Source organism: Leucoraja erinacea, chromosome 16, assembly GCF_028641065.1.
Source record: "Leucoraja erinacea ecotype New England chromosome 16, Leri_hhj_1, whole genome shotgun sequence".
Taxonomy (NCBI): Eukaryota; Metazoa; Chordata; class Chondrichthyes; order Rajiformes; family Rajidae; genus Leucoraja; species Leucoraja erinaceus.
The window spans coordinates 8,982,622-9,010,000 of NC_073392.1; the positions used below are offsets into that span (position 1 = coordinate 8,982,622).

General features: G+C 44.5%; 1 protein-coding gene across 2 annotated transcripts in view; it reads right to left on the minus strand.

The window, feature by feature from the left end:
• The window catches only part of tafa4b (TAFA chemokine like family member 4b), a 187,276-nt gene that overhangs the window by 158,411 nt on the left and 1,486 nt on the right, over positions 1-27,379 (minus strand). For both annotated transcript variants that reach the window (XM_055647641.1, XM_055647642.1), the window contains exon 2: positions 4,891-5,010. The gene's annotated coding sequence lies outside the window, so the exon portion shown is untranslated. The remainder of the gene's footprint in view (positions 1-4,890; positions 5,011-27,379) is intronic.

Consider the following 27,379-nt stretch of genomic DNA (forward strand, 5'->3'; position numbering starts at 1 on the left):
ATATAAGTTGGGTCTGTGCAGGAACTAAGACTCGATGTTTGATTCTATCAAGAGGACGCAAGATACTGCAGATGCTGAAATCTTGAGCAAAACACAAGGGGCTGGAAGAACCCAGTGAATCAGGCAGCATCTGTACGGGGAAGAGACAGACAATGTTTCAGGTCGGCACCCATCTTCAGGCTCTGGGTAAAGTTTTACAAGTGGGGGGAGGGGGAGTAAGAGCAGACCTGCGGGATATCGAGGAGACCCTAGTGAGAGCCTCATCTTTAATGGAAGAGGGGAACCCCCGTTCCCTAAAGAATGAGGACATCTCCGATGCCCTAGTATGGAAAACCTCGTCCTGGGCGCAGATGCGGCGTAGACGGAGGAATTGGGAGTAGGGGATAGAATCTTTACAAGAAACATGGTGGGAAGAAGTGTAGTCAAGATAGCTATGGGAGTCAGTCGGTTTGTAGTAGATGTCGGTCAACAGTCTGTTTCCTGTGATGGAGACTGGCTCTGGGTTACCTGCATTTAATTGATCAATGTGAACATTAATGGGCCTGTCCCACTTAGGTGATTTTTAGACAACTGCTGGCGAATACGACAATGGAATTCACCAGCAACAACGTATGTTACGTGGCAACAACCTACGTTACGTGGCGGCAACCTACGACAGCACATACACGTCACGTTACGCTCATTGGCGTCAATCCCACGCTGGGTTTTCAACATGTTGAACATTTTTTGGCGACAATGGTGACCAGAAAGACGCTACAACTCTTTGGGTGTCTTTAGGAGACTACTCACAACCATACGGGCGACACAACGGCAACCAACAGCGACCGTGTCATGACAGCCTAGCTGCCTGTAGTCGCCTAAATAATCCCTCACGTTTGTCAGGCCCATTAGTCTCAATCATGGATCATTGGGTGGATTTTTTCTCTAATATTATAGCTTTTTAATGAAAAATCAAGGGGTGAAAAGCATCTAGAATATTTTTTAAGGCATAAGGAAGGAAAATGTATCCCACTATTTGCATCATTGCACACAGCGAATGCAACGCCGGAAACCCGGGTGCGATCCTGACTACGGGCGCTGTCTGTACGGAGTTTGTACGTTCTCCCCGTGACCGCGTGGGTTTTCTCCAAAATCTTCAATTTCATCCCACACTCCAAAGACGTGCAGGTTCGTGGGTTAATTGGTTCGGTATAAATGTAAATTGTCCCTAGTGTGTGCTGGATAGTGTTAGTGCGCGGGGAACGTTGGTCGGCGCGGACTCGGTGGGCTGAAGGCCCTGTTCTGCTTCCGCACTGTATCTCTAAACTAAATTACCACAATGTCCAAAATCAGCAAATTCTGCACTAGTTGAGTATCAAAGGCTATAAGTCTCATTGCAACACCAATCATCATCAACCAGAGGAGCTCGGATGACCTTCATCTGTGCGTATAGAATCGGGAAATGTGATAGATTAGATGGGTCCTTCTTTGTTTTAGAAAGGATTACAGATCCATTAAGTCATTAAGCATAGCCGCGGTTGCAGAGATAAGCTCAATTATATTTGAAGAATGCGTTTACTAATGGTGAAAGGTGCTGAGGTTGTGCTGGCCGAGAACGAGACTTCCTCTGTTCGTCATGCAAGGTACATAACAACTGTATTTCAGGTGAAATTGTAAATCCATCCTGAAAGAACTCATTTATAATCCTGCTTCAAATACCCAACAGTGAAAACCTTTACAAATGGATTTCTGATGGTGAGCAGAGCGATTCTTAACATCTGCTTCCAAAGTAATGGGTTTTCAGAAAAATTACGGAACAAAAATGTTCTGAGTTGATTCTGGTCTCTCTGGAACATGTGTGAGCTGCGGTGCAATTAAACGCAGATGAATCAAGAGCAGACACTCCCGAGGTGGTGGTTCATCCCACTTTGTAACAAGCAGTTAGACAGGTACATGGGATAGGACAGGTTTGGAGGGATATGGGCCAAATGTGGGCAGGTGGGACTAGTGTAGCTGAGATTTGTTGGCCGGTGTGGGCCTGTTTCCGAAGGGCCTGTTTCCAAACTGCATGTCTCTATGACTCTGTGACACTGCCAACGTCTTCTGTGCAATCAATGCTGAGCATGGAAGATTTGCAGTTATAAAAGGAAGTACCAATGAAATACTTTTGAAGTGAAACCACTGTTGTCACATGGGAAACACAACAGCCAATTTGCACACTGCCAGCCTGCACAAACAGCGTTACAATCATGATCTGATTATTGACTTTTTAGTGGTTGGTTACGGGATGAATACTGTTCAGGATGCTGTGGGTAATTCCCCTTCTTAGTTTTCGTTTAGGTCAGAGATCAGCCATGATCATATTGAATGGCGGTGCAGGCTCGAAGGGCTGAATAGCCTACTCCTGCACCTATTTTCTATGTTTCTATGTTTCTATATAACATTCCCCAAAAAATTGGATATAACCTCTGATTCGGCCCATCCAGTCTACCCTCCCATGCAATCATGGCCAATCTATCTCTCCCATTCTCCTGCCTTCTCCCCATAACCCCTGACACCCATACTAATCAAGAATCCATCTATCTCTGACTTAAAGTTCATCTTCCACCTTCAGACTTACCTTTTGTTACTCCGTAATCCTTTTACAACCTTCCTTTATCCTGCATTGTCACCCTTTCAGATGGTCATGTCAGAATTGAAGGTCATGACAAAGAATGACCCAGCGTGGAGGGGCAGCTGAGAACAGAGAGACCCAGTGTGGGGCGCTGCCGTGAACAAAGAGGGGAAAAGAGAGAGGCTCTATTGGATACTGGTGGATACTATGTTGAATATTTTTATAATTTTGTCATCGCCCTATACATGGCGACTCTTTGCATACTTGTTTTTATATTTTTAGTTTTTAGAGATACAGCACGGCAACAGGCCCTTCAGCCCACCAGGTCCGCGCCGACCAGCAATCCCCGCACCCACTAGGGACATTTGAGGAAGGACATTCTTGCTATTGAGGGAGTGCAGCGTAGGTTTACAAGGTTAATTCCCGGGATGGCGGGACTGTCATATGCTGACAGAATGAAGCAGTTGGGCTTGTACACTCTGGAGTTTAGAAGGATGAGAGGGGATCTAATTGAAACATACAAGATTGTTAAGGGCTTGGACACGCTAGAGGCAGGAAACATGTTCCTGATGTTGCGGGCGTCCAGAACCAGGGGCCACAGTTTAAGACTAAGGAGTAAGCCATTTAGAACGGAGACGAGGAAACACTTTTTCTCACAGAGAGTGGTGAGTCTGTGGAATTCTCTGCCTCGGAGGGCAGTGGAGGCAGGTTCTCTGGATGCTTTCAAGAGAGAGCTAGATAGGGCTCTTAAATCGGGTTACTGATTGGGGATGATCAGCCATAATCACATTGAATGGCGGTGCTGGATCGAAGGGCCAAATGGCCTCCTCCTGCACCTATTGGCTATTTTTTACATTTACCAAGCCAAATAACCTACAAACCTGTACGTCTTTGGAATGTGGGAGGAAACCGAAGATCTCGGGAGAAACCCCACGCTCGGCACGGGGAGAACGTACAAACCCTGTACAGACAGTACCCGTAGTGGGGATCGAACCCGGGTCTCCGTGGCTGCATTCGCTGTAAGGCAGCAACTCTACCGCTGCGCCACCGTGACTGCCCGGTGACTTGTGATGTATGCAAAACAAAGAACACGTGACAATAAAGTATCCATCAATCAATCATCTCACCAACACTGCACTGTTCCCAGCACTGACATCCATTGTTCCCTTTCACTACTCCCCATCCTGGAATGCTGCTGAACATCAAGTGACAAGACCTGGAGCCGTAATGAACAACAATGACCGTGCAGAGTGGAGAAGTGTGTACATGTGTAACTCCAACACCGGCACTGAACTTGCTTTCACAACCAGGTTCCGCAACTTTTCTCAAGGATTGAGGGAAAATCCTAACATTTTGTAGCAGTTTCTGCCACTTTATAACGACACATTTTCTGAACATATCTGTACCCAGGGTTATAACTTGTATACTATTGCTATAAGACCTAGTGGTCTAGTTCAGTTTAGTTTCTTTATTGTCACGTGTACTGAGGTACAGTGAAAAGCTTTAGTTGCATGTTAATCAGTCAGCAGAAAGGCAATACATTTGATTTCAATCGAGCCATTCACAGTGCACAGATACATGATAAAGGGAATAATTTGAATACCATTTAGTACAAGATAAAGCCGGTAAAGTCTGATCAAAGAGAGTCCGAGGGTCTCCAATGAGGTAGATAGTAGATAATAACCACATGCCATAAGATCTATAGGCGGGACTCTTAATAGAAACAAGGAACTGCAGATGCTGGTTTACCAAGGAAAGACACAAATGCTGGAGGCAGGTCAGGCAGCACACTGGAGAATGTGGATAGGTGAAATTTCAGGTCAGGACCCTTCTTCACTCAAGAATGTTTCGTAGTTATATGAGATTTATTGAGGTTTTATTAGCTTTTCTAAACATTAGTGTTGAACTTCCCGCTGATTTTATATGCTTACATTTATTGTCTATAAAGAAACACCATTCTTATCTATATATAATTGTTTGCCTCTTCTGTTTTGCTTGTCCATTATATGTCCAGATCGTGTTCAATATAACTTTTTATTTGAAAGTAAGGGAACTATTTAAACAATTATTTAACACTTTTAAAACAATACTATTGCAATGTTTAACAATACTATCGCAACGGAGAGGACAGGTTTAGAGGGATATGGGCCAAACGCAGGCATGTAGGACTAGTGCAGATGGGACATGTTGGTCGGCATGGGCAAGTTGGGCCGAAGAGCCTGTTTCCATTCTGTATGACTCCATGACTCAATAACATATCAAGTAATATGTAAACACAAAATCTTCACATGTTTTACCTTGTTGATTATATTCAGTTACACGTCAGTTTCAGCATAGCGCTCATGGATCCAAATTGCCTGCCGCTGTACATGGGATACATTCCTGTGCACCTCTGCTCAGCCTCTCTTCATTGGAAGCTGTCAATGAAAATTAGATGTATTTTAGATCTCCTCTTGGCGTCCAGCATTGCTGGAATCATCGAAATATTCATGGGGAAGTCACAAAGCAAAGACCGTTTGTCACTAAAGGGGCTGTCCCACTTGGGCGACCTAATTGGCGAGTTTAGAAGAGTTTAGGAGAGTTTGAAAAAATGTCATGTTGAAGACCTCCTTCAACTATGTTGAAGACTAACTACGACTAGCTACGACTAGCTACGACTAACTTTGGGAAAATTGGACACCAAATAGTGGAGAGTGAAGACGACCTCCTTCGACCTCCCTTCGACCTCCCTTCGACTATGATGAAGACTATCTACGACTACCTTAGACTACCCTCGATTACCTACGACTAACATGCCGACTAAATCTACGAGTAAAAAAAAGATCAATTTTTTTCCATGGGGACCTTTTTTTTACTGGCAGGCATTTTTCAACATGTCGAAAAATATGCCGCGACCCTAGCTGAAGCCTCGAGTACACGGGGACTACTCTCGAGCATGAAGGAGAGTTACAAAGACCTCCTACAACCTCGTGTCGACCATGCTGCGAGTACGAGTCGACGGCAAACTCGCCAGAACTCGCGGATTAGGTCGCCTAAGTGGGACAGCCCCTTTAGGATAATACTTTATTGTCACGTGTACCTAGGTACAGTGAAATTCTTTGCTTTTGCACACAAAATAAACGAAAGAATCGCCACAAAGACGCTGACAACGTTACAAAAAGTGCTCATCCTGAGAACATAGATCGGTGCCTTTTTTATCCGACACCCTTCTTCAGACTGCAATTCTCAAAGGACTCCCTTCAGAATGAGGAGGAAAACTTCTTCAAAGTGAGCATACAGGGGTTTGGTTTGCAGGTGGATTGCCCTCTGTAAATTGCCTTGCAGTGTGTAGAGAATGGAAGAAAGTAGAATACCCTAGCACTAGTGCAGAAGTAGTAACAGTAGAAGTCTTCAAACTGAAGAAGGGTCCCTTCCTGAAACAAAAACTGGTCACCTATCCATTTTCTCCTGAGATTCTGCCTGACCCGCTGACTTACTCCAGCACTTTGTGTTTATTGCACAGAATATTGTTCGTTTTGAGGAAATGACGGACTTATAGACATCGAATGGATTAAATCCCTCACCATCAATGTGCCATTAATGTGCCATTAATTCTAACTTGTGGCACCTACCATCAAATACCTTTGATAATTGTCTCGTGGTACAAATGAAAGGAAAACTGACTTCAAACAAGCCCTGTTTTTGACAACCTGTTGCTAACATTGCTCATTGTGGGATCTTTGGAAACTGAAAAATATTGCAGAAATGGCATGACGGAAATAGGATTGAAATTGCATTACCTTATTCATTTGCGTTGTTGTAATGCAAGGGTTAAACAGACTATGTCGGCTAAAATGGCGTTGTCAGCTGAAGTAGCAGCACCACTTCTCAAACCCTGCTTTGGAAAACAACTAGATGTTTTGGAAGAATGCTTAGGCTAACTGGACGGGACCAGCAAACCATGGGGCCACCTGCCAGGTCACGAAGATAAGCTTTGCTTTCCAAGAGACATCCAAGACCAGCTTGGCATCTGATCAGATGGTTCAATGGTTTCACTATTGTCTCGTGTACCAGCTACAGCAAAATACATTCTTTGTATACGGATCACAAGACTATTCCGCGTACACGAGCACAATCGCCCCTGTTAGTACAATATACACAGAGCAGCCCAACGAGTCCATATGCAAGATGCGCGCCTTAGTCGGGGGGGGGAGGGGGGCTTTGTGGCGCATCGGTAGAGTTGCTGCCTTCCCCGCCGGAGACCCGGGTTCGATCCTGACTTACGGGTGCTGTCTGCACGGAGTTTGTACGTTCTCCAAGATCTTTGGTTTCCTCCCACACTCCAAAGAGGTGTGTGTGTGTAGAATTGTCCCTAGTGTGTTAGTGTCCAGGGATCTCAGTGGGCTGAAGGGCCTGTTTTCACGCAGTACCTCTAAAACTAAACTCACGCCATTATGGTACAAAGGAGGACATCTAGTTTGACACATAGTCACCTGTTGTTCTTGGAGATAAAAGTTATTATATAAGTGCATGCTTCCACCATCAGAGCAGACCTTCACCAGAGGGGGACAGATTGATTCAATTCAGATTCAGATTCAATTCAGATTTTACCAGATCAGAATGGGTTTCTTGCTGTGGCAGTTTGAGCTTCCATTAGGAGATCATTAGAAAATCTAAAGTACATCTAAAATATATATGTTCCTTCCATCCTGATCATGAATATGTGCCATTAATTCTAACTTGTGGCGTCTATTGTTTGTATATGATTAAGAACCAGCAAGAAGTTTAACAAACTGCTTTGGACGTTAGACTTCAGACTTTAGAGATACAGCGTGGGAACAAGCCCTTCTGCCCACCAAATCCACGCTGACCACCGATCACCCCGTACACTAGCATTATCCTACGCTCAAGGGACAATTTACAATTTACAATTTACAATTTACAATTTACAGGAGCCAATTAACCTCCAAGCCTGTATGTCTTTGGAGTGTGGGAGGAAACCGGAGCACCCAGAGAAAACCCACGCAGGTCACAGGGAGAACGTGCAAACTCCGTACATACAGCACGATAGGATGGAACCCGGGTCTCTGGCGCTATAAGGCAGCACCTCCTCCGCTGTGCCCCAATCTCTATCTGCGGCCTAACTCCCAAATATATTCACATTCAGTCATCTTCATCTCTGATAAACGTAGACAGCATTCATCTCTCTGCACACCACCCTCACACTCTTCAATTTTCTCCATTCAACCTTTTACCAAAAAATGTCACAGTGTCTCATGCTCCCACATGTCCGATTCATGTCGCATCATGTCTGATTCAATAGTAATTAAAACCAGGGTGGATTCTAAATCAAACTCAAAGGGAAAAAAGAGCAATTTCCTTGTATTTACGTGTAAATTAACTATGTGATGCTTTCCCTATAAGTAAATGAGTTCATAAGTAGTTGGAGCAGAATTAGGCCATTCGGCCCATCAAGTGTACTCCCCATTCAATCATGGCTGATCTATCTTCACTTCTTAACCCCATTCTCCTGCCTTCCCCCCATCACCTCTGACACCCGTACAAGTCAAGAATCTACCTACCTCGGCCTTAAAAATATCCACTGACAATTTTAAGGCACTGTAGATAGATTCTCAATTAGATCTGTGCTTTGCATAACGTCTCTCACCCTCATTTCCTCCAATTCCAGTGAATCTGTTTCCCTGAGGAACTCCACACGCAGACACTGAGCCTGACAAATTGGAAACAGAGGGGAAGATAGATGTTGTAGAGGATCAGTCTGGTTAGAGGCCTGGCAGAGTGTGTTGTGGTGTTTAATGAGAGAGACACCTACACTGGTGATTGTCCAGGTCGGCTTGTGTGTCTTGTATGTGTGTTAGAGTCATAGGGTGATAAAGCATGCAAACAGGCCCTTCGGCCCAACTTGCCCATACCGGCCAACATCCCAGCTACACTAGTCTCAGCTGCCTAAGTTTGGTCCATATCCCTCCAAACCTGAACTACACATGCAACTGTTTAACAGTTTCTTAAATGTTGGGATAGTCCCAGCCTCAACTACCCCCTCTGGCAGCTCGTTTTGCTGTAGAAGGCCATTACATTAGTTAGCTCATGTCTCCTTTACTCCATTTGGTTTCACCTTCCCCTGCCCCTTAAAGTGGATTACAAAGTATTCAATAGTTAAAATATAACAAAAAGAACTGCAGATGCTGGTTTGAGCCAATGATAGCCACAAAAATGCTGGAGTAACTCAGCAGGTCATGCAGCATCTATGGATGGTGATGATACTTAGGATAATGATCAGTCTGAAAAGTCTATTTCCTTTGCTCCATAGATGCTACTACACCCGCTGTGTGAAAAAGTTACCCATCAGATTCCTATGTTCATTGAAGTTCTACACACACAGGTGGGAAAAAGAGGTTTGTATCTGTAAAGTTTCCAATCAGGTTTGAGGGCCCACCACAGCACAGAGTCTGCCTCATTGAAGGCACACAACAACCTGCTTCTCGCCATTGACTCCGGCGACTGTGCAATCCTGCTCCTTCTCGACCTCAGTGCAGCGTTTGATACAGTGAACCACACCATCCTAATCGACCGTCTCCGTTACAGGGTTGGTGTAGATGGCACTGCCCTGAGCTGGTTCGTTTCCTACCTCAAAAATAGGAGTTTCTCTACCAACATAGGCAACTCTTTCTCTTCCCCAGCTAGCCTTTTCTGCGGGGTGCCACGAGGCTCCATCCTAGGCCCCATTCTCTTCTCTCTTTGCATGCTCCCCCTCGGACAAGTCATTCAAAGGCACGGCATTTCTTTCCACTGTTATGCAGATGACACACAGCTCTATCTTCCCCCTGAAGCCCAACAACCGGTCAAATTTAATCAGCCTCATGCACTGCCTCAAGGTCATAAAATGTTGGATGGCCCAGAACTTCCTCCAACTAAACGAGAGCAAGTCTGAGGGCATCCTACTTGGCCCCTCTGACTTCATCAAAACGATAACAAGCAGCCTTGGAAGCCTCCTTAGTCAAACCGCACATCATAAACCTTGGCGTGATATTTGACTCGGCAGCAAAGTTTGACAAGCAAGTCAACTCTGTGGTAAAAGCTAGTTTCTTCCAGCTTCGTACCATAGATAAAATTAAACCATTCCTCCAATTCGGCGACCTTGAAAAAAATCATCCACCCATTCATCTCCTCCGGCTTTGACTACTGCAACTCCCTATACATTGGCATCAGCCAATCATCCCTGTCCCGCATGCAATTGGATCAAAACGCCGCAGCGAGACTTCTGACGGGTACCCGTAAAAGGGACCACATCACCCCGATCCTGGCCTCTCTCCACTGGCTCCCAGTAAGGTACAGAATCAACTTCAAGCTCCTCTTATTCGTATACAAAGCCCATAACGGGCTTGCCCCCCGCCCCCCATATCAAAAATCTCCCAACCCACCATTCTACCTCCAGGTCCCTCAGGTCGGTCGACTTGGGGCTACTGACTATCCCGCGGTCTAGGTTCCGCGGTTAAGCTCAGGGGCGACCGCGCTTTTGCGGTTGCAGCACCTAGACTGTGGAACAGCTTCCCTCTCGTCATCAGAACTGCCCAAAAGTGGGATAGCATACAACTAGAGCGAAGCGTGATCAATGGTCGGCACGGATCTGATGGGCTGAAGGGCCTGTTTCCTAATCGATAGTGTTTCATTATTAATGTTTAATGTTTTATGTGACATTCCTAACTGTCACTGTATGTCATGTTGTCACTTGCGGGCGGAGCACCAAGGCAAATTCCTCGTATGTGAATAAACGTATTCATTCATTCACGCTGTATCTTTCCATCAATCAACTCACTTGCTCATGGATAAAATAATCCATCTTCAAATGGGGACAGGATTCTCATTAAACCCTCACCTGAAGTAATTTTACCCAATTCATTGATTGGGAAGTAAAGTTATCCCAGGGGAAAATATTTTGTGCAATATAAAATAAAAAGCCAATGACAAAGGAGAAACGATAATACATGAAAACCTTATTGATGGCAAATAATAAAATGACGGGAGATTCTGAGATCATAATGTAAATGGCAGACTGAATGCACAGTAAGATTAATTTCATTTTAATGATATGCTTTCACTTGTTAATCCATTAGTGAGCCTGTTCCAATGATGCTTGGAGTTCTGCCAACACAAACAGTTTTCCTGTTCCTGATTACAGAAACAATAAATTAATGTCTGAGCAAATGTTTCCCTTAACCAAAATCTCAATCAACATTGGGTCCATTATCAGACATCCACGTGACAACTGTATAACAGCGTTGGACGGTTATCAGGCGACTGAACCATCCTAGCGACAACTAGAGAGCAGTCCTGAGCTACTAACTACTTCATTAGGGACCCTCGGACTATCTTTGATCGGGGTTTACTGGAAATTATCATGCACTGAATGCTATTCACGTTATTCCCTTTATCGTGCATCTGTGGATGGCTCAGTTGTAATCATGCATTGTCTTTCCGCCGACTGGTTAGCACGCAACAAAAGCATCTCGGATGAACTAAACTAAAGTCTGAAGAAGGGTTTTGGCCCGAAACGTTGCCTATTTCCTTCGCTCCATAGATGCTGCTGCACCCGCTGAGTTTCTCCAGCTTTTTTGTGTACCTTAAACTAAAGTTACGTTTAGTTTTGTTCAGTTTAGAGATATAGCACATAAACTGGCCCAACTGATGGTGAGGTGCTGAGCTAAGACCAAAGATGCTCAAAAGCTACTGCAGAAAGTTTTTATTATATTCCTTGTCACTGTTGACACTCTAATCCTAAAAGCTCCATTAACAAGTAAGTAATCAGCCATCTCCATAATGTTCTCCCTCTGTATATGACACTGGCCATGAAAGTGCATCTCCATACACAACCAAAGCAGTTTCACAGTCAAGCCCCTCAAGAGAAATTCCTAAAGCAATTCCTCTCCAACCATTTAATTTTTTATTTCGGCTTAGCTGGGCTAAATAATTTATTAGATGCTTAAAATTTGAGTTGTTTATTCTTTCCAAATCAATACTCAGTATTGCAATGTCATTAAGTTAATAGTTTGCATTAATGAGGTTGCTGGACTTCAGATATTCACAATTCACAAGCACTCAATACCAGAACTTCCTGTGTGCGTTTAAATATTTGTAAATTTTTTTAAAGGCAGGCTTCACAGCAAAGAAACGGAATATATTGATTAAAGGAACTGCAGATGCTGGTTTACAAAAAAAGGATGCTAAAGTGCTGAAGTAACTCAGCGGGTCAGGCGGCATCTCTGGAGAACATGGATGGGTGACATTTTGGGTCGGGACCCTTATTCAGTCTGAAGAAGGGTCTCGACCTGAAATGTTACCTATCCATGTTCCCCATAGTTCTGCCCGACCTGCTGAGTTATTCCTCCACCTTGTATCTTTTTTAATACAAAATTATAATCATTAATATATAAGATGGTTTAGGGGAATTATTCTGCATCGTGGTTGTATTGTGGATGCCAGCTAACACTTTGCGTTCTATTTTTTATGTCCCAATTTTAAATTTAAAGTTGGATTTATGTAACAATATGACAAAATCAATTTGCCTTCTCCGCAGCTCTCTCGTGTAAAAATATCTGCATTCAAACTGTAACAGAGTACAGAGAAACTTAAGGAAGGAAGTACAGAATCACTTTAACATCAGATCACTTGTTCTTGCAATCCCTATGTAATTCAAATCTTATTTTTGAATTGATGTCTGAAGTTGTTATTCTGAAGGCAATTGTGACAGACTACAGGTAGACAGAGATAGCACAGGTACTACCACAGCATTTAAGAGACATTTGGACAGGTACATGGATAGGATAGGTTATAGGTTTTAGAGAAAGATGTCTCGATTGTAGCTTCGATATTTAACTGATTCCAAACATTAATATATACTTTCTTCACCTGCTGTGCAACACAAGGACTTTTTTTTTCAGAATCACTGCATACGTTTCACAGATTAAACACAGGTAACAAAGAGATGATACAAAGGCTTCAGGTTCCAAGAAGAGTGTGAGTTACATTAAATAAAATGCATCTCTACACCTGATTCTGGCATTTCACCAAAACACAATGAACAGGAAAATTAGACACTTTGCACTAAATACCCCACTGCCTCATGCTGCCTTGGCAAGGCCAGCAGCAAATTCAAGGACGAGTCACACCCTGGCCTCTCCCTCTTCTCCCCTCTCCCGTCAGGCAAGAGACCTTCATATTCAGGGACTTTTTCTTCCCAGCTGTTATCAGGCAACTAAACCATCCTATCACCAACTGGAGAGCGGTCTTGACCTCCCATCTACCTCATTGGAGACCCTCAGACTATCTTTGATCAGACTTTACTGGACTTTATCTTACACCTAAAACGTTATTCCCTCCAACAGGTAACTGCACACTGTGGACGGCTTGATTGTAATCATGCATTGTCTTCCCGCTGACAGGTTAGCACGCAACAAATGTTTTTCACTGTACCTCAGTACACGTGACAATAAACTAAACACAACTCATAAACTAAACGCAAGTACTCGCTTGTGAGTTTTGCTTCCTGGTGCATGCAAGAGAATGCAGAATCTGTCTTAGAATGCCATGGTTTCAGCAGCTACACCTATTCATCACACAATGCTTTATTTTCCATCTTCTTGTCGAGTCCACACAAGATTAGAAGTTGTTCAGCCAGAGCTGAACACACGTCTCGGCATCTGCATACAATGGTGTCTGTCTTCTCGCTCCTTGTGCTTCTTGTGCGTGGTGGTGGAATGATTGGTGGAGACAGGGCCGCGACGTGAACGCTCTTTCCTTGACCCCTTTAAATCTCGATATGTCCCACTTTTAAAGCTTTTTAATACAGTTTTTTGTTAACTTTTGTAACGGTTTGACAAAGTCAGTGTGTCGTCATTCACAGCAGCAAATTTGTATTTAGTTTAGTTGACTTTGTGTATAGACAGGTACATGGATAGGACATGTTTGGAGGGATATGCATCAAAAATGTAGGCAGGTTCGACTAGTGTGGATGGGACATGTTGGCCGGTGTGGGCAAGTTGGGCCGAAGGGCCTGTTTCCACACGGTATCACTCTATCACTCTTTTAATACAGATTGCCTACAAACCTGTACATCTTTGGGTTGTGGATGGAAACCAGAGCACCAGGAGGAAACCTATGTGGTCCCAGGGAGAAGGTGCAAACTCCACGTGACTGCACCCGGAACTAGGATTGAAACTGAGTCAACTGCGCTGTGAGGCAGCAGCTCTACAACTGTGCTACTGTACTGCCATAATGTCTCCTGCCATTTTCCATATTAAATGAAAGGTTACAATTATAAAAAGAGAGGGGGAGAGGGGGGGAGGGGGAGGGGGGGGGGGAGGGGAGATAGAGGGAGAGGGGGAGAGAGGGAGAGAAGAGAGGGGAGGGAGAGGGGGAGAGAGAGATAGAGAAGCGGAGAGAGAAGGAGAGAGAGCGAGAGGTGGGCGAGAGAGAGAGAGGAGGAAGCGAAAGGGCGAGAGGAAGCGGAAGAGAGGTGGATCGAAAGAGCGGAGAGAAAGATAGAGAGGAGAGAGAACGATGGTAAAGAGGGGGGAGAGGGGGAGAGGGGGTGAGAGGGGGTGAGGGGGAGGTGAGAGGGTGAGTATGGGGAAGGGAGAGGAGGGGGAGAGGGAGTGAGAGGGGAGGGGGAGAGGGGGGGGGGGGGGGAGAGGAGGTGAGGGGGTGAAGGGAGAGGGGGAGAGGGGAAGAGGGGGAGAGAGGGAGAGAGGGAGAGGGGAACATCATTTTGAAAAAGACTTTAGACATTTGAATTAATTTAGAGAACAATAGCCCGAGAAGCCTCCTCAGAAAGAATCATTGGTGTTTCTGATTAGTAATGTTATTCTGCTCGCCAATACAGATATAAATGCCACATCTGCAGATGACTATTTGTCATCATATAATGTGTTAAGCCAGGTAAAATGCATTGCCTGTTGCTTCTTATGCAGTGCTTGGCAATATCACACTTTCCTCAAGGTTTGACACGTAGGCTTCATTTCAAGAGCTATTAGGTTGATGCTTTTACAAACCTGAATGATGGCAGAATCCTTCTCGAGTTTATCATTTATCTGCATGGGATACAGTTGCTCCGATTACAAACATACTGCGTAAAATCATTTTAAGTGGATTACAAATGGAAAAACCTGAACCGTAATTCGACACTAACTAATTACAGATTCTTATCCTCGGCTAATGTGTTTAGTGCTCTGGAAGAGTTTACCATCCTTGTAAGATTTCAACTAATTTTAGTTCGAAAGATTTTGAATTTTAAGCTATTTTGCAATGTAGAAATAATGAAAATCCTCTTTCCAATTACTTGGTAAATTGATGGTAGGATACTTATATATGTGGTTTCTCTAAACATGTTTTATCTGTATTCCCTGTATTACCTGTACCTTGAAACTAAACTAAATTACTCAGAACAAACATGGTGAAAATGGTAAATAAATAGACTTGGTGAAAAAGCTTTTGAAGGACGAGTGCCACATTACTTTTTGATTAGTCATTGCAGTTGGCTCATTTTTTTGGCTGGTAGTTTTTGAGTTGCATGATTGATGGCTTTTAGATAATGTTTACTAATTGCTGGCTGGTGGATATCACAGCTGCTCATCTGTTATTTGCTGCTCTTTTAAGCATGTGATTTTTTACACCACCCGGAGCCAACTGTGGTACAGTACCTAATCTTACTCACTGAAAATGATTCGACCTGGAGAACATTGGGAGATATACTCTTATGGGCCTGTCCCCCTTTGGCGATTTTTTTAGGCAACTACAAGCGACTAGTTTGGCGCCACATGTTCGCCGGTAGTCGCCGTGGGTCGTCTCCTCACTCGCGCAAAAAAGTCGTAGCGTTTTTCTGGTCGCTGCTAAATTTTCAACATGTTGAAAATGTTTCAGCAACAGTGGGTTTCACGCCAATGAGCGTAGCTTGACGTAGGTGCTGTCGTAGGTTGTCGCCAGGATGACGTAGGTTGTCGCCATTTTTTTGGGCGACCTGCTATGACTTTGACAGTCGCCTAAAAAATCGCCTAGTGGGACAGGCCCTTTAGAGTCACGCAGCGTGGTAACAGGCCAACTTCTCACTGTGCCATCTCTGCAAGGATAGAAAATGCAAGAAAGTAGCAACACACACCACTCCTGCCTATTTCACTTATTCTCTGAGACAGACAGACCAACATCAAAATATTAACACTGCGGGATACAATAACATCAAAATTAAAACACAATCAAATTTAGTTTAGTTTAGTTTAGTTTAGAGATACAGCACAGAAACAAGCCCTTTGACCCATCAAGTCCGGGCGGACCTGGGATGTCAGGACTTTCATATGAAGAAAGACTGGATAGACTCGGCTTGTACTCGCTAGAATTTAAAAGATTGAGGGGGGATCTTATAGAAACTTACAAAATTCTTAAGGGGTTGGACAGGCTAGATGCAGGAAGATTGTTCCCGATGTTGGGGAAGTCAAGAACAAGGGGTCACAGTTTAAGGATAAGGGGGAAATCTTTTAGGACCGAGATGAGAAAACAAAAATTCACCCAGAGAGTGGTGAATCTCTGGAATTCTCTGCCACAGAAAGTAGTTGAGGCCACAGTTCATTGGCTATATTTAAGAGGGAGTTAGATGTGGCCCTTGTGGCTAAAGGGATCAGGGGGGTATGGAGAAAAGGCAGGTACAGGATACTGAGTTGGATGATCAGCCATGATCATATTGAATGGCGGTGCAGGCTCGAAGGGCCGATTGGCCTACTCCTGCATCTATTGTCTATGTTTCTATGTTTCTATCCCCTATGTACTCACACTATCCTTAACACACTAGGGACAATTTACAGTTTTAACCAAAGCCAATTAACCAGCAAACCTGTAGGTCTTTGGAGTGTGGGAGGAAACCAGAGATCCTGGAGAAAACCCACGCAGGTCATGGGGAGAATGTATAAACTCCATATGGAAAAACACCCCTGGTCAGGATCGAACCTGGATCTCTGGTGCTGAAAGGCGACAACTCTGCCGCTGTGCCACCGTGCCATATTTATCTACAAACTTTGTTGTACGCTTCAGCATAAGGCATGAGTCATCTGAAAATGCTGAACATCAGATCAAAGAGGAATTCCTTCATGTCCCAATGAACACTGCTCTAAGTAATCAATCGAACCAGTCAATGTTACATTTAATATTAATTTCTAGGTTACTGGATTTGATAATGTTCTACACTTGACAATTATTGATTACTGATAAGACAAGCCATTACTTCACCAACAATGTTCATTTACGTAGCCTTTTATCGTAGGAAAATATTGATGGGGTACAAATTAAAGAAGAATATAAAAATATAGATGGTGAGACCATTTGAAAAAAAGCACAAGCTTCTCGATGTGAGGTATTGTCAGAACCTGTAGGTTAGTTAGCAAGGAAATGGTGAATGACAATTGAACTCAGTCTGAGTTGGCCCGTGGGCAGCAGATTTTGGGGTGTGTTCACATTTATGGAGGATGTAATATTGCGGTTCAGCCTGGCAAGCATTAAAATTGTGTAGTAAGGAACTGCAGATGCTGAGATAGACACAAAATGCTGCCAAACGAGTCAGGCAACATCTCTAGAGAAAAGGAATAGTTGACGTTTTGGGTCAAGACTCTTCTTCAAACTCTTCAAGGCCCTCGACCTGAAGCATCATCTATTCCTTTGCTCCAGAGATGCTGCCTGACCTGCTGAGTTACTCCAGCACTTTGTGTCTATCCTCGAGCTTAGCGTTGTCAAGGCCAATAGTTAAAAGGAGGGAGGAAGCAAGGACTATCTGAAATTGGAGAAGTCAATGATCATTTTATTCCAGTAATTTCAATGTATTCTGGAATCATGGAAAATGAGTTAAACATTTGGAATTCCATCTGGATATCTGATAATGAGCATTGTAAATAATCAGCAATTTCCAGAATTTAGTCCATAACTGATTTTACAATTATCGTGATAAAACTAACTTCATCATTCTCAGGATGTATATTTAACTCCCTATCATTTCAGCCATCAAAGCAAGCAAATCCTTCCTGTGATAATCTGAGATATGACTCCTTAATAGTCTTACCATAAAATCATTCACTGAGAAAATATGCAATAATTTTATTGCAGTTAACTGTCTTACTAACTTGTATTAATTTTATTGACACAATTTACAAGCAAGTCCGGAACTATAAATCAGTTTCAACATGGTTCAATGCATAAATCGCCTATGAGCTATTTTGGTTCTTAGGATGTAGAACGAAGGAAAAACCAAGGAACGTCATCTCTCTATGTTTGAAGAGCTATTAGATTTGCGAATCACCATTGATGAGACCAATTATTTCAGGATGCAATTTTATAGAGTCATGGAGTCATGGAGCATGGAGACTGGACCTTCGGCCCAACTTGCCCACACCAGCCAAAATGTCCCAGCTACACTAGTCCCACCTGCCCGTGTCTGGCCCATGTCCTTCCAAACCTGTCCTATCCATGAACCAGTCTAACTGTTTCTTAAATGTTGGGATAGTTCCTGCTTCAACTACCTCCTCTGGCTGCTTGTTCCATAAACCCACCACTCTTGTGTGAAAAAGACACCCCTCAGATTCTTATTAAATCTTTCCCCTTCACCGTAAACCTATGTCCTCTGCTCCTCGATTCCCCTATTCTGGGCAAGAGACACTGTGCATCTACCCAATCATAATTTTACACATCTCTATAATTTTCTGCTCATTAAATATGTTTCCTAACTATGCGATGGACTTTGGTCTTTGTCTCTGTTAGCTCCTCCAAGATCACATTCCACAATAAATCAATGGACCTTGAATTCTTGCCTACACCAAGCCTTTGGTGTTAATCACTCCACAATGGATCAATGTTTCTATCGCTGCCTCAGGAAAACCTTCCATAAAATTCTTTGTCTTCTCACCTCTCTCCTCTTTGGCCAAACTTTTGCCCATCTGTCTTAACGTTTCTTCAAAGAAGATAGACACAAAATGATGGAGTAATTCAGCGGGTCTGGCAGCATCTCTGGAGAAAATGAATAGGTGACGTTTCGGGTCGAGACCCTTCATCAGAGCGAGAGGCCGGAAGGGGGACACAGGAGGTCTGGGAAGGTACAGAGCAAAGCAGAGACTGCATCGATGACTCTGGAAAGGTGGAGCCCACAATTATCCATTGTTGACTGGGAATGAGGTGATTGATAATGAAGGAACGAACATTGAAATTAGCAAGAGGACAAGATCTTGGTCTCAGATTGTGCCCGGTGATATTCCTCTGAAGCTTAAACAGCACTAAATAAATGAATATTGTTGCTGTTATCACTATTGTGGGTCATTTTCCGGGGTATTGTTTGATTAAGAGCCCATTATCTTTGTATTTGTTTTCTGTACTACAGATCTATCCAAGATCTAGGTCAACGTAAATCAAATTACATGGTTCCCTAATCATTTTGATAGCTTTGTAGGTAACAGATTGGAGGTAATGGATCCTACACTAAGTATAGAGATTATTTACTTGCATGCTGACCGGTTGCATCGTGGCTTGGTTCGGCAACCTGAGCGTCCAGGAGCAGAAAAGGCTGCAAAACGTTGTAAACACTGCCCAGTCCATCATCGGCTCTGACCTCCCTACCATCGAGGGGATCTATTGCAGTCGCTGCCTCAAGAAGGCTGGCAGCATCATCAAGGACCCACACCATCCTGGCCACATATTCATCTCTCCGCTGCCATCAGGTAGAAGGTACAGGAGCCTGAAATCTGCAACATCCAGGTTCAGGAACAGCTGCTTCCTCACTGCCATCAGACTATTAAACACAACTTCAAACAAACTCTGAACCATAACAGCCTATTGCACTTTATCTGTTTATTTATGTGTGTATATATATAGTCTATGGTATATGGACACACTGATCTGATCTGTATTTATGCCTACAATATTCTATTATGCTCCAGCAAGCAAGAATTTCATTGTCCTATCTGGGACACATGACAATAAACTCTCTTGACTTGACTTGCTTGACTTAAGAACAAGCCTCTCAAGAAATATAGGATCTTTTAAATAATGAGTTCTTGAATATTTAACAAGAATTTATTTCCTGCTTAAAAAGTCTATCTGTGATAATATTATTGAGATCTGATCATGGATTTTAATAAAATCAGGGGAAACTGTGGAAAGGCTGAAAACTTCCTGTTTTCCTTAGATTGTGTTGATCTAACAGTTAGTTAGTTTAGTTTATTGTCACCTGTACAGTGAAAAGACTTTTTGAGCTTAGTTTAGTTTAGTTTAGTTTAGAGATTCAACGTGGAAACAGGCCTTTTGGCCCATCGAGTCTGGACCGACCAGCGATCCCCGCACATTATCACTATCCTACACACACTAGGGAGGAAACCGAAGATCTCAATGTAAACCCACGCAGCTCAAGGGGAAACGTACAAACTCCACCCAGACAACAACCGTAGTCAGGATCGAACCCGGGTCTCTGGCGCTGTAAGGCAGCAACTCCACTGCTGTGCCCATGGTACATGCCACCCATACCGAGCTCCTGGTCTTTAAATAGTGTCTTGATCTATGACTGTTAGATGACCAACACCATCCACAGTGGCTCCTCTCACCCCTCCCCCACCCCCCAGAAAGTTATTTATCATTCCATGTATTTAAAACTCTTTGAATTTTACCAGAGACAGCAACGAAAATTTATAAATTTGAACATCTAAAATTGCAAATAAAATTGCAAATTGCAGTTTATGGAAATCAATCATACAATCAGACAGAGGAATTAATTCCACAGATTCACCAACCTCTGACTTAAGAAATTTAATAAGAGTTTGAAGAAGGGTGTTGACCCGAAAGGTCATCCATCCCTTTTCTCCAGAGATGCTGTCTGACCCGCTGACTTACTCCAGCTTTTTTTGTCTATCTTTGGTTTAAACCAGCATCCGCAGTTCCTTCCTACACATTTTTCCTCATCTCCATTTTGAAGCAGGTCCTTTTATTCGGGGGGTTGGGCCCTCTGTTCCTTGACTCTCCAATTACTGGAAACATCCTTTCCACATCCACTCTATCTAAGCCTTTAAGAAGGGTCTCAACCCGAAACATGACCCAATCCTTCTCTCCAGATATGCTGCCTGTCCCGCTGAGCTACTCCTGCTTTTTATGTCTATCTTCGGTTTCAATGAAATCCCCCTCATCCACTGCCTATACTGAAGTCACAGTGAAGTCACCCTGTGTGTGGTGCAGCATTATCTCCCTCTGGTGGTCCACTCCCAGCTCTGCTCTCCACAACTACATAACAATTACACCTTAACCATGTCACTAGCCGAGATATGCAATTACAAAAAAACATTAAAAATAAATGAACTAAGTACCTAATATTAATTCTCAAGCTGAAAATTTGCACTAAATAAATATTCAAATTTAATATTTCACCCATACATTAGTACAAATGTTTTTTCTAATTAGATAGATAGATAGATAGATAGATAGATAGATAGATAGATAGATAGATAGATAGATAGATGGATAGATAGATAGATAGATAGACAGAGACAGACAGACAGATAGACAGATAGACAGACAGACAGATACATATAGATACATAGATACATAGAAAATAGGTGCAGGAGTAGGCCATTCGGCCCTTCGTGCCTGCACCGCCATTCAATGTGATCATGGCTGATCATCCAACTCAGTATCCTGTACCTGCCTTCTCTCCATACCCCTTGATCCCTTTAGCCACAAGGGCCACATCTAACTCCTTCTTAAATATAGCCAATGAACTGGCCTCAACCACTCTCTGTGGCAGAGAGTTCCAGAGATTCACCACTCTCTGTGTGAATAATGTTTTGATAGATGTGAATAATGTTTTGATAGATAGATAGATAGATAGATAGATAGATAGATAGATAGATAGATAGATAGATAGATAGATAGATAGATAGATAGATAGATAGATAGATAGATAGATAGATAGATAGATAGATAGATAGATAGATAGATAGATAGATAGATAGATAGATAGATAGATAGAACTGCAGTGGCTGGAATTTTGCATAGGACACAAAGTGCTGGAGTAACTCAGGGTCAGGGCAGCATCTCTGGAGAATGTGGATAGGTGACTGAAACATCAACTGTCCATGTTCTCCAGAGATGCTGCCCCAGCGGCTGAGTTACTCCAGCACTTTGTGTCCTTTTGTGTACTAACCAGCATCTGCAGTTCCTTGTTTCTGTATAAATCGTTGTTTCATTGGTTTGTCTATAAAGAGAAATGAAAGCAGCGAGTAAGCTGGATGAATGTTAAATATTTTAGCCCGTTTCCTCCAAGCGGGGTGGCATTTTAAAACGCCTTTGTGTTTGATTCCCAAATCTTTCATAGAAACATAGAAACATAGAAATTAGGTGCAGGAGTAGGCCATTCGGCCCTTCGAGCCTGCACCGCCATTCAATATGATCATGGCTGATCATCCAACTCAGTATCCCGTACCTGCCTTCTCTCCATACCCCCTGATCCCCTTAGCCACAAGGGCCACATCTAACTCCCTCTTAAATATAGTCAATGAACTGGCCTCGACTACCCTCTGTGGCAGAGAGTTCCAGAGATTCACCATTCTCTGTGTGAAAAAAAGTTCTTCTCATCTCAGTTTTAAAGCCGTCAATTTTCTTCCCACAATCTCTTCAATGTACTGAACCCCGACAGGTGTATGGGAAAGGGGGGCGGGTGGGGTGGGGGGAGAGAGCAGATCACTAAACTGTGTTCATGCAACATCTTCACACCGAAAAGAGTTCTGAAACTATTACTGCTGTAGATTCTGCTTGCGTTTAGATTTTTTTTTTTTAATCTTACTGAACTAATGACTTCTTTTGAAGACAAAGTCTTCTGTAAATCCTGTGCGGTGGGATTTGGAGACAGAAAGTGGATCAGTTGTTAAATGTTGATGGCCATTGATGGGTGACGGGCTTGCAATCTTAGTAGCAGTTTTGAATTATCAAAGGCGGTGCACGGTGCGTGTGTCAGTGTGTGGATGTTGATTTACAGTGAAGGGTAAGATATTGCAATTAGCAGGAGAACAATTTCTTTATGGCAAGCTCCTCGGGGTCTGTAATTACACACGTACCGTCCCTTCCTTGAAACGCATTGCCTTTGATATCACGTGCAGTCATTAACCACTCTCAGAGTTCAGCAAGAGATCTATCGCCCTCCATCCCTATCTCCCTCTCCCCCTCCCCGCTACCTTCTTCATCCCTTCTTCCCTCCTGCCCTCCCTATCTGCCTCTCTCCCTCCCTCTCTACCTCCATCCCACCCTCCCTTCCTTATCTCCCTCTCTCGCCCCTCGCTCACCGCTCTCTCCACAAAACCCTCTCCCTCCCTCCGTTCCCACCTTCTCTCTCAGTCCCACACCCTTCTTTCTTCCTTCCTTCCTTCCTTCCTTCCTTCCTTCCTTCCTTCCTTCCTTCCTTCCTTCCTTCCTTCCTTCCTTCCTTCCTTCCTTCCTTCCTTCCTTCCTTCCTTCCTTCCTTCCTTCCTTTCCTTCCCTCTCTCCTTCTCTCTCCCTCTCTCCTTCTCCCCCCCCCCCCCCCCCGATCCACAACGCGATTGACCTCCCTGCCAATATCCAGACAAGAAAGTTAGAAGCTGACCCTGATTAAGATCGAGCAGTTTTTAACTTGATTGATTTACTTGTCTATGCCTTTTCTAAGAAACATCAGTATTACTGGTCAGCGAGATTGCATGGCCTTTTGGTCGTGATTACTGAGTAACTGGTGGAATTATAACTCTGGCAACGATTTCAACCACGCGAGGGGATTTCGTGTAGTTATGTCCGTGGTCTTCATCTTCATAAGTGAGAGGAGCAGAATTGGGCCACAAGTCAAACACGCGTACACAAAGCGCTGGAGTAACTCAGTGGGTCTGGCAACATCCCTGGAGAACACGGATAGATGATGTTTTGTTAACCAGGAACTAAATGTGAGATAGGCAGCAAAATCCTATCGAAGATAGACACAGATGCTGGAGTAACTCAGAGAGTCAGACAGCATCTGTGGTGAAAAGGATTTTTTTTTTTCTCCAAAGATGCTGCCTGATCCGCTGAGTTACTCCAGCATTGTGGCTCTATCTGCGGTATAAACCAGCATCTGCAGTTCGTCCCTTCCTATGTTATCATATCGCTTGGGTAGCTTAAACCCCAACGATATGAAGGTTGAATCATCCATAAATAATAACTACAAAACACCCCCACCCTCCCTTACCCCTCCCGCACGTCATGTGGCCTGCCTGGCTTCCCCGCCCCACCTGCATTCATTCCAAAACAAATCGCACCACGTCAATCCTCCAGCGCCACAATTCGCAATCCTCTTGTCTCACATCTTGTCTGTGTTCGTCTTTGGCCCTCGTCCAACCATCTGGCTATCAACCTCCTCCCAATAGACAATAGGTGCAGGAGGAGGCCATTCAGCCCTTCGAGCCTGCACTGCCATTCAATGTGATCATCCCCAATCAGTACCCCGTTCCTGCCTTCTCCCCATATCCCCTGACTCCTCTATTTTTAAGAGCCCGATCTAGCTCTCTCTTGAAAGCATCCAGAGAACCTGCCTCCACCGCCCTCTGAGGCAGGGAATTCCACAGACTCGCCACTCTCTGTGAGAAAAAGCGATTCCTCGTCTCCGTTCTAAATGGCTTACTCCTTATTCTTAAACTGTGGCCCCTGGTTCTGGACGCCCGCAACATCGGGAACATGTTTCCTGCCTCTAGCGTGTCCAAGCCCTTAACAATCTTATGTGTTCCAATGAGATGCCCTCTCATCCTTCTAAACTCCAGAGTGTACAAGTCCAGCTGCTCCATTCTCTCAGCATATGACAGTCCTGCCATCCCGGGAATTAACCTTGTAAACCTACGCTGTACTCCCTCAAAAGCAAGAATGTCCTTCCTCAAATTAAAGGACCAAAACTGCACACAATACTCCAGGTGTGGTCTCACTAGGGCTCTGTAAAACTGCAAAAGGACCTCTTTGCTCCTATATTCGATTCCTCGTGTTATAAAGGCCAACAGACCATTCGCTTTCTACCCTGCCTGCTGTACCTGCATGCTTACTTTCATAGACTGATGTACAAGGACCCCCAGATCACGTTGTACGTCCCCTTTTCCCAACTTGACGTCATTAGATAGTAAATGTGTTCACCTTTGACCCACCCTGCACCCTCCTCATTGGAAAGGTCTGTGAGAGACTGTTTTTTTGCCAAGATGTTGGTGCCAACGTGTCGATTTGTTGGCACGGGAGGGTCTCGACCCGAAACGGCACCTATTCCTTCTCTCCAGAGAAGCTGCCTGGCCCGCTGAGTTATTCCAGCTTTCTGTGTCTATCATCGACAGGCCACGTTTAGCTTTGAGTCTGAAGAAGGGTCTCGACTCTAAACGTCGCCCATTCCTTCTATCCGGAGGTGCTGATGCTGCCTGTCCCAACTTTGTGTGGCTATATACGGTTTTGGCGAAAGCGGCTTAAAGGGAGTTTACTCCCAACTCTTGTTCCGAGGCTGGATGGACAGAGCCCCGACTCGCTCTGGTGTAACAGCCGAGAATCGGGCACTTAATCCGGTGTTGTCAATTCATTCACCCGACTCCCAACAACAGCCAACCACATCAGCACCAGCACTGGGTTTTGGGATGGAACGGCAGATGCTGGTTTACACCGAAGATTGACCCAAATGCTGGAGTAGCTCAGCGGGACAGGCAGCATCTCTGGATGGATGGAACGGGTGACGTTTCGGGTAAAGACCCTTCTTCAGACTGAGAGACAGGGGAGAGAGAGAGGGAGAGGGAGAGAGATAAGGAAGGGTAAAGTGTGAAAACGAGACATCAAAGGGGATGTCTCCTTCAAGGAAACATGTAGAATTGTTTATTGTTAGCTAGGGGAAGGTGACAACGTTTTGGGAAGCTTTACGTGAATGACCGAGTCACATGGAAGGCGAAATGTCCGTGTCGAGGGGAGGGGAGGGGATGGGGTGGAATGGGAGCTGAATGGGGAAGAGAGAGGGGGGATAGAGAAGCCCTCGGTGTTAAACCAACACGGGTGTGGGGATGGGAGAGCGGTGGTGAATCTTATGAAGAGAAAACACTGTTGGAAATAAGAAGCTCTCTCTCGCTCTCCAGCGTGTGAAATGCCCGGGGTATTAAACAGCATCCTAACACAAAGCAGATAACGGGCCGGGAGACTGGAGTCACGAAAAGAGAGGCATTTGGCAAAGGCGGGGGTCAAATACAGAAGAAGAGAGCGTTCAGGAGACGCTGGCATTAAAAGGAATGTGAGGCTAGAGAGAGGGGGGGGGGGGGGGGGGGGGGGGGGGGGCAGCCTTTAGCGGAGCGCTATTCCCTACAAAACAAACAAGGGGGCGGGGGGGGGGGGGGGGGGGTGAGGGTTGTGATCCTACAAGGCGATAAACGCAGGTTGATGGAATTCGTTAAGGAAGCGCGCCTTGATGGTGGATGTTGATCTCTGTGCTGCTGGGAGTGTTCGTGAGATTTGAGGCAAGACAGCTCGCCCTGTGACCGTGGGTTTAAAGACCACAACACCCACTCACTGAGATCAGGGTGTTCCCGTCACAACGACTCCAAACCCCAGCTCCCACCCGGCCAACTGCACCCCGACTCTCCAGCGCAGGGAAGAGCTGCAGATGCTGGTATGAGCACAAAAAGCTGGAGTAACTCAGCGGGACGGGTAGCATCTCTGGAGAGAAGGAATGGGGGACTTTTCGGATCGAGACCCTTCTTCAGTCTGAAACGTCACCCATTCCCTCTCTCCAGAGATACTGCCTGTCTCGCTGAGTTGCTCCAGCTTTTTGCGTCTATCTTCCCTGCCATTCCTCTTCCTTAAGACATTGTGATCCCAACACAAAGCCGGGAAGCTTGTGTGGGTCAGAAGCGGGTCGCCGTCCAATGATCTATCGGTAGGTGATCTGTTAATCCCGAGATCCGAGAAACGGAAAACATTGCGTACTCTGCCGGCTCGGCGGATTTCTGCTTTTTTACACACTGTGAGTGTATCGTTTATCGCCCCTATTACACGAGAAAACGGCCAGGTCTGCAGTTACTCCGTGAATCTCGGTAGAATAACCGGAAAATAAGCTGCCCCAACCCCAGCCTAAAAATAAAAAAATCCGTAGAAGCGATGATGCCGAGTAAATAGGCAGAGAAACAAGATGAGTCTCGGGCAGTATTCATGGATTTGATGTATAATCGTGTACTAGCAAACTGGTGCACACAAGCGCGCGCGCACACACACACACACACACACACATACAAACACGCACACACCGACACTCATGCACACACAGACATACAGACTTCAGTACACACGTACACAAACATACTAATACACACATATGGAGCAGTACGCACACACACACCGATATACATGCACATACTGAAATACAGGCACACACGCGCACACACACACACACACACACACAGGTGCATACCCACAGAAACATGCATACACACACACACACACAGATTCAGACACACGCTGTCGTAGAGACACCAATATACACACAAAGGTATATACACACAGAAACATACCTATGCACACACACACGCACACACACGCGAGCGCATACATCAGGCATACATTGTCACACAGACATTATATATAAATATATATATAGCGAGAGAGAGAGGGGGAGGTGTAAACAGAGAAACATACCAACACACACACACACACACACACACACACACACACACACACACACACACACACACACACACACACACACACACACACACACACACACACACA